Below are 13,214 nucleotides of genomic sequence, written 5' to 3'. Positions count from 1 at the left end.
CCAAGTCGAAACGACATGTTAAAAATATGGGTTAATGGTTTGCATATCCCCTCAATTACCCATTTAACAGTTGTCTTAGTGATACCATCACTATCACTAGATGTTTTATTACCACATTTATTCACTATCTCTATAATTTCCTTTTTCAACTATGGGCTTCAGAAACATAGAACTCATATTCCTTTCGATTGTATTGTTATTTATAGTGACGGATGTATCATCTGTACAAATGCTTCTTGCTAAACCAGGACCGACATTCACAAAGAACCTATTAAACTTATTTACCACCGCAGGGTGCATAGGAAAGCTGCCTCCATCCTCAAAGATCCCACCCACCCCCAGCATGGACTGTTCACCTCCCTACCCTCTGGCCAAAGGTTCAGAAGTGTGAAATGTAGGACCTCCAGACTGAAAAACTCTTTCTTTCTGACTGCCATCAGACTCCTAAACAGCTGACTCAGGATCTACCTCTGTACTGTTTACATACTCATTTTGCAGATGCATAGTTGCACGCTCACTGCTGAGTGTTTGCACTCCACGGCTCCCACGTAGAATATATTCTCTCTGCATTATACTGTGTTCTGGTTGTATTTTTATTTGCTTCTTTCACCTGCTGCTTTAACAATGATCATTTTCTCATTGTTTGCAGTTTGTCCATTTTGATTGCTCCCCTATAAGTTTTGCTCTTGGTGCACAGTTTTTTTTGTGTGTCTTTGGTTGAGAACAAAAACTTTTGCAGATCAAAATCTCTTGGTTGCAATTCACATTACATTACAGTGGGGAGGGTAAAGCATAAAAATATGTCTGTATTGGCAGTGAAGGTAGAGAGACAGCTGTGTCTTTGGCCAGAGGTCAGAAGTTTTCCTCTCAAATACATTTTATTTGACTGCAGAGTAGAGACACAAAATAACGAAAGCAAATGTATTGTTCAAAATGTCAGATATTTTGAATGTTTGTTCAGTCCTGCAGTGGTGCATCATCCATTCTTAAGAAAATTTTAAAACCTACTAAACAGTTGTTGTTCATGTTGATAAGGAGTCTAAACTACAATAACTATCTTTGCATTGCTTTTACAACACCTTGTGAGCTTGACACTCTGATGTGATGGCTGATGTTGTTTTTAACATGTTTTGGGTAAATGTAGTGAGTATTAATATTTGATAACTGGTTACACAAAACAGCTACGCAGATAGTTTGGAGATCAGTTTGACAGTTCTGATACAATCTGTGAATAAACATATCTAGTAATGTACAGTAAAGAATGAATAGCTCTCCAAGGGAAACAGGTTCGAGACCCCTGGTTTAGACTGAGCAGTTTTATCTCATACCATCATAAACCAGCATTTTTAACCTGATATGAGTTAACTCGTGCACAGCAGTTTAATGTCTTTAATAAAACATAATATTAATATGAAAAAAAAAACATTTTCTTGAGGTCGAATGACAAAATGCTTATTCTTTTCCTCATGCTCTGTTTCAGTTCTATTTAAGTGTTTAGAGAAATGTGTTTGTGTGTGCACCCATGCATGCCACTGTCTTAGTGTCTCAGAATGTCTCACTCTTGTTAAAATGTGTCCCTGCGTGTGTGCAGCACTTCTGCTCAGGAACAAGAGAAGGGGAAATCTCTCACAGGTATGATACTTGATGAGCATTTGTGTGCCTGTGTGTGTTTGAGACAGAGAGATATAGACTGTCCCGCAGGTACGACTGTGTGTGTGTGTCTCTCTCTGTGACTGTCCCACAGGTACAGAGTGTTTGAGCCTCCTGACAGGCTGAGTCTTTGATCGTTTGGTGAGTCGGTCTTTGTTTGCCGCTCCTGTGTGCAACTGCTGTAGGGGCTAATTAACCAATGAAAAGACTTAATCACTAGAGCTTGCTGTCAACTGTACACCTTGGCATGCTTTCAGGAATCCTAAAAAAGGGAGGTTGAAGGGGGAGTAGAGGAGTTAACAGTGCAGGAGGACGGGGGTGGGGGAATACTTAAAAGAAGTGTTTATTTTGTTTTTTTGATACATATCTACAGTATGTGATCAAATAAAATAATTAAAATGTTCAATTTCACAATTAATCACACAGTATGTTTAATTTTCTGTAAGGAGAGTGCAGGGGAATGCTAAATAAGGATGAGAGGAAAAAATCACAAAGACATAGCATTAATCCTGATCAGTGACCTGTCACCACTCTCTCCTGAAAAACAGAGACAGGGGAAAAGGGAGGGCAGAGGAGAGGATGGGAATGGAGGACTGACACACCATGAACCTGTCCTCTATGTAAAGAGCCAATTAAAGCCAGGAGAAGCCTCTCCTGTTGTCCCAGCCAGCTGCAACACCATGGCCCCTTCTCCTCTAACTCTCCCCTTCACTCACCTCCCATCAGCAAACGACCCGTCTGGCCTTTATGCTGTCATGGCTGCTTATCTCTGGCCCCTGGTAAACAAGCATTATATAACAGACAAAGACCAATAGGTGTGTGTGTGTGCGTCTGTGTCTGTGTATAAGTGATGATGACCTGCAAGTGGCCAGTAAAGTTTACTTTTTATTTGCCAAGACCCTGTAATTACAGCAACAGTGTCAAGCACAGAGCTATTTTCACCCTGACTTTAATTCTGCTATCCAGCTCCAAAAGGGCGTGTGTGTGTGTGTGTGTGTGTGTGTGTGTGTGTGTGTGGCCTATTATCACCCATTTTGTAGGGATGTAAATCTGTTTACACAGAGAGTCAGTGTCCTTATGAGGACACAAAGCAGGTCCCCAAAACGTGAACCACATTTTAGAGTCATGATTTGGTTACAGGTTAGGGTTCACAGAGATTTGAGTTGCTATGCTGAATAGAGATAAGAGAGTTTTGAGCAAATTTGTCTTATTTTTTGCACAGAATTTCTTTAGACTTTAAATATATATGACTTCATGCATTATGCATTTGATGAAAAGAGATGTAAAAGAAGGAAAAACATTTTTCACAGCACACATTTTGACACAAAACAAAAAAAAAAAAAAAAGCTCAGTGATAGCCCCATCCATTCATGTGTACTTATACATTTGCTGAATGAAAAGACACAAGAGCAAAGGCCCTGAAAGTGGGACTGTTCAATAAAATGCAGCCAGCGTTGACATTATTAATTACACCTCCAGGTCAAAATGTCCACTATGCGAAAGGGTCATTGTGCTGGTACATTACTAGTGATCCCAAATGATTACAGTATTGATTTTTGAGTTCCATACCTCTCACCTTCCACTTCCTTGTGCCAACAGAAGTGCATCTAGTTGGAAGTAAAGACAAGAAGGAATGAGATGATGGGATCCAAGCAGAGAAGTAGGAAACCCATTAAGGAAGGCAGACAGATAAGAACAGATGGTTCAGAAGAGAGGACTAAGTGGAGAACTAATAGACAGTGTGGGAAAGTGGTGAGAAATGAGTTGCAGGCTAAATACCCTCTCTGCCCCGTTTCCCCTCTTTCATCTCTCCTTCAGCTCACCTCTGAATATATGTGACTGACAAGGATGTTAAGTGCCATTTGACACCAAAGACAGAGGTGACCATGTGAAGGTAGGTATCTGACTGAGAGGTTTTTCACTGTGTGTGTGCGTGACTGTGTCAGGATGGGGTTGTGCAATGAATTAGAGACGAGCGTCCGATTAAAACGACTGGTAATTTCTCCAGGGAGATGAGAGCCTGGAGCAGCATGAATCAAAAGACTGCCAGGATGACTCACCAGCATCATCTCCCATACCCTCAGACAGAGACAAGGGGATGGACAGAGGGGCTGGAGGAACACAGTGGGCAGTGGGCTGAATGGTGAGATGGGTGAGGGTGCAATGAAGGCACGTATGATGGGGGACAGAAAGAGAGCATGCAAGGAATACGGAATAAGCAAGGGATGAAAGGGACAGAAGATATATGCTGTCCAAGGATGAAAGGGGGATTGAAAGAGTGCATTAGTGTTTATGAAGAAATATAGAGAGACAGAGGTGACAAGAGAGGGAATGGAGTGGTGGGGGATAAGGAGAGAGAAAGGAAAGGTCTCAAGCATCACTAGTTTCAATCTGTTCTTGCCGGTCCCACCCCTCTCTCTGGCCTCATTGCAGGTGACAGCAGTATGGCTAAATTACCTCCCACTGGCACTCAAATTAAACAGGGCATATAGTGAGAGTGAGAGACAGTGAGAAAGAAAGGGACAGGAAGAGAGAGTGAGCGGTGTGTGTGTGGATGCTTATGAAAAGAGTGTCCGTGGTCACATTAATGCAATTTCTCTCTCGATCCCTCCGTTCCCTCAGCCCAGCCCTGGATAATGAGCTGGCGAACACTCACCCACCCCCCCACCCCCCCACCGGGCCTACCTGCTATGCACAAAAGGCTCTGAAAAGCTATTTTTGGAGCCCCTCTTCTCATTTATTTCCTTGATTTGGTGATGATAATAATCATTGTGGCTTGAGGTGCCATATTCAAATTAACTGCCATTCCTCTGGTGCTATCGGCCCACCATCACCCTCCTGCAAAACTGTCCCTGCACCTCCTCCGTCTACTCCCCTCATTCCTCCCCCCTACCTCACCTCTCCTGGAAGCAATACAAAGACCACTGAAGCAGGGCTGCCTGATATGTTTCCTTGTTGAGCTTATTCAAATCAGGCGTTTGAAAACTAACCTTGTTTGCATTGTAATGTCGCATGGCAGAGCATCTACAATTGACAATTTACTGATACAGGCCTGTAGGATGGGTGGGTGCTGCAGTGATGTGAATATGAAATGAATGAGATTCCTGCCTGCAGTTATTCAGATCACAGTGTAACATGATAGCTTACATGAGTGGGTTTGAATGGAGGTCTAACTAAATAAATTTGATTTGGAACGAGTGTGTTTGGCAGATTGTGCCACTCACCAGGCGCTGTCACAGATAAAGCAAGCAGTTTATTGTACATAATAGAATGCAAGAATCTTTACATATACATGAATTCTATTAGGCATCACCGGCACTGAAGGGAGTCACAAAAGGCATCAGTGCTTACTGAGAGGAGGAGAGGGAACCGCTCACATCCATCAGTCTGATAAAGAGATTTGTATGTGCGAGTCTTGTGTGTGTTTGTATGTACGTGTGTGTTCTGTAAAAAAAAAAAAAAAAGGCCATCATGCTGTCACTCTCACTTTACACTTTTTTAGGAACAAAGAAAATAAAGTGTTTCTGTGAAGCAAAATACCTGGGGGATACCTGTCACTGCAGAGATTCCACTCAGTACAAAAACGTGTGTGTGTGTGTGTGTGTGTGTGGGTTTAACCTAGGGCTGGTTGAAGCCTTGGCTGATATAAAACTTTTTTGTCAAAATATTTGTGCAGGCTGCTACAGTGGCAGTGCAGACTTACATTTTTCAGACTGTTGAAGTTTTCAGAAGAAGTAGAACAGCAGTCTGTGACACTTCCATATGGAGGCATCTGCTGCATGTTAGATCTGCTTCATCTTAGCAGCTGCTGTGGCTAATCTGGGCCGGTCAGGGCTAATGGCTGACTTGTTTTCTGGTCCAGCTGAGCTCTTAATTACATGATTGAGCTTGTTATAGCCTAATTAAAACACTGCAAAACGGCAGCCAGAGAATGAATGAAAGAACAGGAAACGAGTGAGAGAGAGTGAGACTAGCAGAGTGAGTGAGACTCTTGCTACCCCCCCCTTTATTAAACTGTTATGCCACAAGATCTCTATATCCCCCTCGTCTGCCCCTGGCTATTTGGAATGGGCTGTGAATTGCAGCCATAATCAGCAGGCCTGCATTTCAGTAAAGCATTTTATCATTTAACCTCTAGTTACACATTAAGGTGGCAAGGTGGCAGGTTTCATTTGGGGGAATAAAAACAGATGGCGGGTCGGGTATAAGAAAGTTAAACACAAAAACAAAATTACCAGCAACTTATTACAAGAGCCCAAGGATATATAAAAAAAAAAAGTTGACAAAGTTTGTATTAAAAACTAAGACACAAGAGGAAGGGGAGGAGGAGAGACAGCGAGACAAGGCAATGTTTTTGTTGTTCAGTTTTGGAATATATTTTTGGGTCAATTAACAATAAAGATCAATTGATATCTTCTTCTCCTTTCTTCTGTGAGTTTTAGCCCACAGTAATGAGATAAATATTTATGAAGGCTGAAAGTCCCCTGCCTCTCTTCCTTGTGTCAAATGCTTAGCATGATCAAAGGCTCAGCCCAAAAACACATGACACACTAAAAGCATCAAGGCTCTGTTGGCATTGTTTTTCTGCTGTCCCATAGCTCAAACACAGAAAACTGAGCCCTCTCCACCCAACCACCACCACCGCCCTCCCTTCCTCTGCTCTTTATAGTGTCCATAAGAAAAAAAAGTCACACATAGGTTTGGGACCAGTGCACTGTCTCTTTAAGATAACATATTCTATCTTCTACATCATAATTATCTCCTTAAGGTAGAAATATTAGCATATCCACCAATCATATTATCTGAGAAATTGGCTCATTAAGTCAGCTGGCTCCCCTTGCGCCCACCTTGTTCTCCATTGTCCACAGTTCATCAGTAAGGGAGGCTGCTGAGGGGCATTCTGAGTGACAGGAGGCACCCAGCGCTCAGTGCAGGCCTCTGTGGGGACTGGCCCAGACCAGTGCAGGCTGGTGGGATGACACTATAATGTTCTGCAGGGGAAGAACAAGATGAAGCCATCCCTGCTGCTGCTGCAGTCAACGTTCCCTGGAGAGAAGGAACGTGTTGTGACCAAGTACAGCTTTAACAGTGCTTTGTGATTACAGAATTTCTCAGCATGTACACGCTAATTTAATGAAAATTGATCAACATTGCTTGTGGCTGTAAAAAAGTTGCTGCAAATAGTTTGACCTTCCTGAGTTGTGCTTCATGGGTTGACTGTGAGAGAGATTGCCTGTGTGACCCTGCCTGGAGATGAGGGCTAAACCCTGGACAGTGTTCAGAGCCCAATTTATGATCTTAAAGAGCAAAGTATACATTTGCTTAGTAATCAGAAAGACAGACTTTCCAAATTACATTTTCTCTGCTATTAGGTATTAATGAGATGCTTGAGAATAGCCCTGGTGTCTAATCTGCAGGATTTAATCCCTAGAATAAAACCTGACACCCATGGAAGCTAATGAAATCATCCTTTTAATCCAGGGAAATGTCCCCTATAAGCCTACAGCTTTAGTGAAACGGAGGACGCAGGGTGCGTCACGGTGCTGGACAAGCAGAGAACTGGAAGTAGTGACAGAGCTCTAGGGAGTGGAAATGTTTCAAAAAATGGAAATTTTCAAAAAAAAATCAGATAGATAGATAAGGAACGGAGCTGGTGAAAAGGCTGGAGGTTGCAAAATTCTAGTGTAGCTTTACAGATGAGCCAAGCTTTCTGACATTTCTCCAGAACAGAAAGATGCTTCTACACAATACAGGAGCTCCCTCTCCCTCCTTCCTGCCCTCCCTCCCTGTCTGTCTGTCTGTCTGTCGCTCCCTCTCTAGCTGTGTGGGATTGAGTTGTTAATTAGAATTGTGGCCGGGCCAAATGAATTCAGTCCTTCTTCCTTCTGTAATGGTGCTGCAGACCCCAAGCTGAGGGCTTTAATTCTTCTCTCATCAGTCTGATGGAAAAATCACCTCACTGCCATTCAGCTCTGCCACTCATTAAACAGGCCAAGAAAAGGTGGTTGGCACAATGGACAATTTTATTATGCTTTTTTTCCTGTCTTTTTTTTTTTTTTTAAGATTTTATGCAATGCATATAAATCATTCTGTAACCATAATGTATGTGTGTCACAGAGAATGAAAAAATAAATGAAAAACATCACACTTGTAAAAACTATTTCTTCCATAAGAGAAGATTCTAAATTTGCATATACATGATTTAATATGAATTAAATGCAGTAATGAAAAAGGTAGAATCCATATGTACTTATCTAAAAAATATCTATATGTGTCTCTGCTGTATATGTGTCTCTAGGTGCCTAAATAGTTATGAGGGTGCGGTTGCTCGGCTTGTGTGTATTAACAGGCCGTGTGTGAGGCATGAGGGTCGAGTTGTGATATGCTTAACAGCCAATTTACAAAGGTCAGGTGAGTGGGATCAAACGGGTGGGAAGATCACACCTCACACTCCTAAATGAGAAACAATCCTCCCTCCAAAGGTCACCCAGACACAACCAAGGATTAGAATAATAGAGCAGGCTTTCTGCTCCTTCTTCACTTTCTCCTTCGGCTAGCCATCCTCCTCCTCTCCACAGGGGCCACGAAGGAAACAGAACAAGACACCTCTCTTCATTTACTTCGAGGTTATTCTGTTTCCTCATCCTTGTTTTATAATACAGTTGTCTGTTTATTTGCTTGTAACTCAGAGAAGGATGGTGTAATAAACCAGCTGGTCGCAAATCAGAATTTTTTGTTGTACAAAACTCTTTTGAGTGTTGTTTCAAAGAAAAACAGATCAAACATGGAATTTGTTTTTGCCTTCATTCTCTTCTTTTCCAAAATGATTTATTTATTAGCTGTTTTTTTTCAACTGTACAATAAATCTATCATATCATTTAAACATTATAGCCTGTTACACAACATAGATGAGCTCTGGCAAATTTTTTCTAGTTCCACTGTTATAATCAGAAATTGTCCATTGCAAATTTAACAAAAGAAAACAGCAGGTTCACACACACAAACCTCCAAAACGTTTTCTGTTTTTTTTGTTGTTTTTTTTTAAGTCATGCACTGATCAGCACTGGGAAAGAATAGTCACAAATGTTTTTGGCTGTGCCTTCTCTCTGGTGCAACTCAGCCTTCTAGATGAGTCCCTTTCACGTTTTACTTACATAGGGTTTTAATCCTGTAAGTTAATTGAAACGTGTCTTTGATGTGACTCACGAAACTAACTAAAATAAAATCAGTATCATCTTTATGGTTAAATTATATATGGCTGCAATTTTTAGTAGTAAAAATTAAAACAACTGATAATCTGTTTTGTTTTGTAATCCTTGAAATCATTTCCATTAGTGTGATGCCATGATTTAAAAGTACAGGATTTAAAATATTAAAAATGAAATAAAAATAAATTTTAGGCTGGCATTCTAGACAAATTGTAGGTGTCACTGGAGAAAGATGGGAGCAGCATCCAGCCTGCAGCGAAGTGCAGACGCACAGTAAAGTAACAACAGGGGGCAGTGTTGGGTCATACTTAACCCCCAGCTCTCTGCCCACCTCTTTCACTCTCTCTTTCTCTCTCTCTCTCTGACCAGAGTCCAGTCTCGCCACCTCTCAGGATTAATTACACTTTTTCAATTAATGTTTTAATGAGAGCTGCTGGTGCAGAAGTCTGATAAGGTAGTTAGGGAGTGAATGAGAGAGAGACACACAAAGCAGGGGCAGACACAGAGAGATGTACTAACTGCAATGATTGATGGGACATAACAGAGGCTTATGGAGTTGACACAATGTAGATACCTGTAGCGGCAGAGTTCAGGTTGGCCAACGCTGAACAGACACACACATCAAACATGTGACTGGTGTAATATACAAATGGAATAAAAAAAAAAAACTGGTCATATGTTGTGATGAGGATACTGGCTTTGGTGACACATCTGCAAACTGGGTTTCCATGGTAATGAGCTCAACTGGTGCAGAAGGGGACCTCGCACACATACACACACACGCGAACATTGCTGGCACGCACCAGGGGACCTGTCAAGTATAAATTAGTGCTGTTGACGTGTCACACGATGCCCCTGAAGGTCATTAATTGGTCAGTGATTGGAGGTTGGCACGTCATTTATACGAAGATAATTTGCATAAGGCAGCAGAATACTTCATCCTCAAAAGCATTTTACAGATTCTATATGTTGAAGACTGCACTAACTAGGCTTTCTTCTTCTTCATCTCCCACTAAGGCAGCTTCTTACTACTTCTGAGTGGCTGCAGCTTTACATTTCACAGCATTGTGAACACTGAGACACTGCGTCCTATAAGAAAATGCATTCCTTTGGTATCTACTGCTGAAACTGTAACAACTTCAGTCATTTTTTCTGAATGTAATATTTCAAGGACTTACACCTGACAGCATTCCAATGTAAATAGATCTTGTTGTAAACATATTCATTCAAATTGAACCATCTACAAGACTTTACAACTTCTTGAATGTCGAATTGAACAATATGAGTTTAAATACCCATGGCTAGCCTGTCAAATACAATACATTTAAATGATTCATTTTAAAATAAGTCACAGAAAGATTAAATACATTTTGAATGAGCGGAAATGAAAATCAGTTGAGATCTGATGAGTCTTAAAGGGGGTCCATTGTTCAAGAACCAGAACCAGATTGAAGGTCAAGGGGGCGGGTACAAAAGGAAACGCCCTGACTTTTTGGGGACCTCCTTTTTAAAGTGTGGAGGCTGAATTTTCTTGGAGGACAAAGGGGAAGATAGTGAAGCTGAATGTGATTCTTACTATAACTAATCAGCGCAAACATTAAATTACATTTTACACTTTTAAAGATAATAAGATTAAATAGTGTCTTGTCTCTATATGCATTAGTTAGGAGTCCGTTAAATTAGAATACCATTTTCTTTCATGTACTTACACAATCTTCACCCAAAGAGAGTATGGAAGTGTGTGAGAGATTGCTTTTCTCTCCGATGCTGCTGCTTCCTCTCTCCCCCTGCACACATACATACACACTCATTCACTCACTTTCCCTCTGTTTCATTCTCTTTCTCTCTTTTGCTCTCTCCCTTTGTCTCATTGCCCCATAACCGCAGAGAGATGAGTTCAAGCCACCATTAAAGCGTTAAAAATTTAAATATTAAAAAAAAATCTTAACGCTCTTTTTAATTAAAAAGGATCCTAATAATCCACATCATATTATACGTCGCAGATTCATCGGTCAATTTAATAACAGTGAGGCTTTTGGATCTTAATATCTCTGCTACCAGGTTTCCTTCATAACTGAGAGCCCGTGTTAATTACAACAGAGCCTAATGGTGGGGAATATTCAGGGCCTCTCCATGTTTTGATAAATGGCTTTCCACTAAGATTTATTCCTAATTATCTCATTTGTCTTTCTCCATTACTTTTTATAGCTTAAATTTATGAAGTCATTAAGACGCTGGTGGCCCTGATAATGATTAGGAGAAGGAATTGTATGAAAGTGAATTATATGAAAATGATTATGGCTAAAGGAGTGTTTAAAATGAGAGCTGCAGAAGCCCGGATGTATATGTGTGTGTTTGTGTGTGTGTGTGTGTGTGTGTGTGTGTGTGTGTGTGTGTGTGTGAGTGTGAGTGAGGTACATGGCTTTGCTTGAAGGTGCTGCTTGCCACCCTATCCACCTAATAGGGTTAGGGTTAGGCTAATGCTACCACCTTACACTGCTGGAAATAAGCATGATGAAACATTTTGCCACTATCCTCATCCTTCTGTGTCTCTCCTCCCTACCGGACCCCATCAGCTCATGTCTCTGTTCCATCCGTCTGTCTGGACTTACGCAGGGCGAAGCTCTCTCTGAGTAATGAGAGATGATCTTTCTATTTGTCTGTCTGTAATATATGCACACACACACACATTGTGTTTTCATTCATTGTGGGGACTTTACATTGACTTACATTCATTTCCTGTAGATTTAGCCTAACATTAACCATAACCACTACTTGCCTAACTCTAACCCTGACACTAACTTTTACCCAACCCTAACCTCACCCTAACCTTAAACCATGTTGCCACCCTAAAATTCAGTGATTTCCGAAGTCCGAACAATGTGTGTGCTAACAGGTTTTGGCCCCTATAATGTATAAGTAATACAAAGGCACCTACACACACACACAGAGAGAGAGAGAGAGAGAAAGAGCACCAGCTTTTCTTCCAGTACATTTGGCTTTTGTTTAATTTCATTTGCCTTGGTAGATAATGAAACATATAAATACAGAAGCTCATGTGTGCATTTGGGCTCTTGGAGTTATGACCATTTTATATTGTGAGAGCTCCCTGGCACCATCACTGTGGTCTAATCTGTTTAATGAAGGCATTTGTCTCTAGCACAATGGGACATAACGCTCCTTCTCTCTGCCATCAGGCACAGTTTGGTCTCAAATGGATAAAATGCATGACGGATGCCTCTCTGAGCTTAAAATACACCTTTGTTGGCAGACATGCTGAGCTCCTGTCTTGTCATTCTGGCCCTTACTTGTCTCTCAGCAGTCCACTCTCCATTCTCCTGCACCTCTTCTCCCCTTTTCTTTCCACCCTGGTAGGCTGTGTGCCAAAGATCATAAGAGGCAGCGTAAGCCCCTGCTTAATGAATTAATAATTTGATTATTTAATCACCCAGATGAAGAATGTCTTTAACACTGGTGTTAATTAGCCAACATCTGGGCCAGTCATGGGGCCAGCCACACAGAAACACAAAGAAGTAGACCAGCACATACTCTGCTCTCCCTCCTTGTTAGATGTCACAATCACCACTCTTTCTTTTTCTTCCTTCTGCCAGCCATGTTTTCACTGTAAAAAACGATTTTTTGTCTGTGGTTGTGAGAAAATTCCTGCTAATATATCAGAAAAACTTTCCAGAGAGGCAATACAGATTGTTTTCCCCATTGATTTTACTATAATGTACACTAGGAATCAATGTCTGCCAAAACCTTCAAACTAATCGGAATTTGCTTTGCTACTGTATATGTCTTTACATTCAGTTTTACCTTTGTCTCATGCAATGCTGCCTCCTGCCATCAGGAGGAGCAGTGTCTTCTCTTTTGACCTCGTAAATCACACTCTTGATTTTGTTTCTTAACACAGGTGCCACACTGCTGTCCACGGTGTGATTACTGATCATGCCAGTAGGTGTTGTGCACTGTTGTACATTCAGATAATAAGAGAAACAACACCTCAACAGAGCGCACAAACTGAAAACACAGGTACTTGTCTCGTTGCTTACTGTGACAGGACAACAACAAATTTCTAACCAATTTTATATTATACTCTATATAGACAAGTTTGATACTGCAGTCACATCAATAGAATCCATATGTGAAGCAAAGCCCTGTCTTTATTCTATCCAGTCTTAGGGATGATCCAGTGAAGTAGGGATGGAGGAGAAAGATATTTGTGACTCTCTAGTCTGATTAAGACCATTCCAATCTGGGTGGTGCTACTTCACATCAGCAGTAGTAGCCTGCAATGGCAAAGGGAGTACTGGAGAAGTGTTTGTGTGTGTGTGTGTGTGTGTGTGTGTGTGT

Source organism: Monopterus albus, unplaced genomic scaffold, assembly GCF_001952655.1.
Source record: "Monopterus albus unplaced genomic scaffold, M_albus_1.0 scaffold18.1, whole genome shotgun sequence".
Taxonomy (NCBI): domain Eukaryota; kingdom Metazoa; phylum Chordata; class Actinopteri; order Synbranchiformes; family Synbranchidae; genus Monopterus; species Monopterus albus.
This window is presented reverse-complemented; position numbering follows the sequence as displayed.